This window comes from Chrysochloris asiatica, unplaced genomic scaffold, assembly GCF_000296735.1.
Source record: "Chrysochloris asiatica unplaced genomic scaffold, ChrAsi1.0 scaffold00148, whole genome shotgun sequence".
NCBI lineage: Eukaryota > Metazoa > Chordata > Mammalia > Afrosoricida > Chrysochloridae > Chrysochloris > Chrysochloris asiatica.
The window spans coordinates 5,675,868-5,678,165 of record NW_006408666.1 but is presented as its reverse complement, the minus strand read 5'-3'; positions in this window follow the sequence as shown (position 1 = coordinate 5,678,165).

The window sequence follows — 2,298 nt, the reverse complement described above, 5'->3', positions numbered from 1 at the left end:
ACATCTGAATGGCTAAATCTCTGGCAATCCTAGTCTAGTCCAGTTGACACAAAGCACTAACAGTTACAACTTCCAATACAATATTGAGTTGTTGTTGTTGTTGTTGTTGTTGTTGTTACAGGCCATGGCATTGGTTCCGATTCATAGCGACCCTTTACAGGGTTTCTGAGGCTGCAAATCTTTACAGGAACAGAAAATCTCATTTTTCTCCTGCGGAACAGCTGGTAATTTCGAACTGATGACCATGAGATTAGCAGCCCAGGAGTAGTAAAAAGACATTCTGTGTGGTTCCCATTTGATGGTGAATGGTTTTACTTTCCATTCATAGAAACTAATGTTGGTCTTTTTTTTTTTTTTAATGTTTTGAGAATTTTCCTTGTATTTCTATTTTGTTGAGATTTTTTATCTGGAATGAGTATTGCATTTTATAAATGATTTCTAGTATCATTTGATAAGATCATGGAACTTCTTTCTTTCTCTCTCTGTCTTTTTTTATATGATTAATTACACTGATAGATTTTCTAAACCTGAGCCATCGTTGCATGCCTGGTATGAATGTCACTTGGCCATGATGTTTGATTTTTGTTTATTTGGTGTCGGATCCTATTGACAAGGATTTAGTTGAGCATTTTTGTCTCTATGTTTAGGAGGGAACTGGTCTACAATTCATTTTTGGTGATTTCTTTACATGAATTTGGATCATGGTTACGCTTTCTTCATGAAATGAATTTGGAAGTATTTTTACCTTTTCTATATTCTGCAACAGTTTGAGTAAAGTTGGTGTCACCATTTCTCTGAATGTTTGGTACAGTTTGCAACTGACACCATCTGGATTAGGACTTTTTTGTTGTTGGGAGTCTTTCTATATGACCTGGTCAATTTCTTCTTTTGTTGTGGGCCTGTTCAAATTTTCTATTTCAATTTGCGTTAGTTTAGCTAGCTAGTATGGCTCTAGAAATGGATCATTTCTTCTAGGTTTTAAAATTGGTTGGAATGTGGCTCTTTATAGCATTCTGCTATTATCCCTTTTTATTTCAATTGTTTCATTTATTATCTTTTATTTTCATCTTATTTTCCTTAGTCAGATTTGCCAGTGGTTGTTCAGTTTTATTAATCCTTTCTAAGAATCTAGTGCTAATCTTGCTGATTCTACTTTTTTCTGTTTCTTTTTTTTTTTTTTTTCTCCCATTATTTTCTACTGCAAACTTTATTTTTTCTTTCCTTCTGTTGTCTGTAGCTTATTTTGTATGCTTTGTTTCTAATCATTGGAGATGTTGGGTCAAGGTGCTAATTTTTTCACTTTCTGATGTATACGTTCACTGCTTTAAACTGACCTCTGTGCACTGCTCTTGCTGAGTCCCAAAGGTTTGTGTATGTTATATTTCTACTCTTAGTTGATTCAATGAAGTTCTTTTTTGGTAATTTATTTCTTCTTTTACCTAGTCATTTTAGCAGGGTGTTAGTCGTTCAGGTTAAATGATGGGTACAGTTTTCATTTGCTCTTTCTATTGAGTTCTAATTTTATAGCACTGCCATCTGAGAAGATATTTTCTAGTATTTTGAATGCTTTAAAGTTTATTGAGATTTGCTTTAAGGCTTACTATATGGTTTCTTCACATGTTCCATGTGTGGTGGAAAGCATTGTACACTGTACTAAGTAGTTGATAAGTGGAATGTTCTAGTTATTCCTACAAGGTAAATTAGTTTATTATGTTGTTTGAATATTCTGTGTTTTGTTGAGCTTCTTTCTACTTCTCCTCTCCTTCATTGCCAGTGCTGTCTTAAAGTCTCTTATTATTATGGTGGTGGTTGGTGCCTATGTGTTGTAAAGTCGGTTCCGACTCATAGCGACCCTATACAGGGTTTCTGAGGCTGTAAATCTTTAAGGGAGCAGAAAGCCTCATCTGTCTCCTATGGAACAGCTGGTAACTTCAAACTGCTGACCTTAAGGTTCGCAGTCCAATTCGTAACTTATTGTAGAGTTGTTTATTTTTCTCAACAACCCTGTTGAATTTTGATTTATATATTTTGGAAATCTTTCTTTCATTGGCTTGAAACATAATAAATAGCATAGACATTTATTCTGGCTTTGCCCTCTTTTTTTTTTTTTTTTTTTTTTATTTTTTTTGTGTGAATTATGTGATATTTTTTTTACTTTGTAAGATTTCTTATCTCTGTCAAGTTCTAACTTTTAGGGGAGAAGTTTTTATAATATTAATCATTAAATCACAAATATGTGATATATCTCTATTTAGATCTTCAACTATTTTTATACTGCTGTTGCTAGCTGATTTTTTT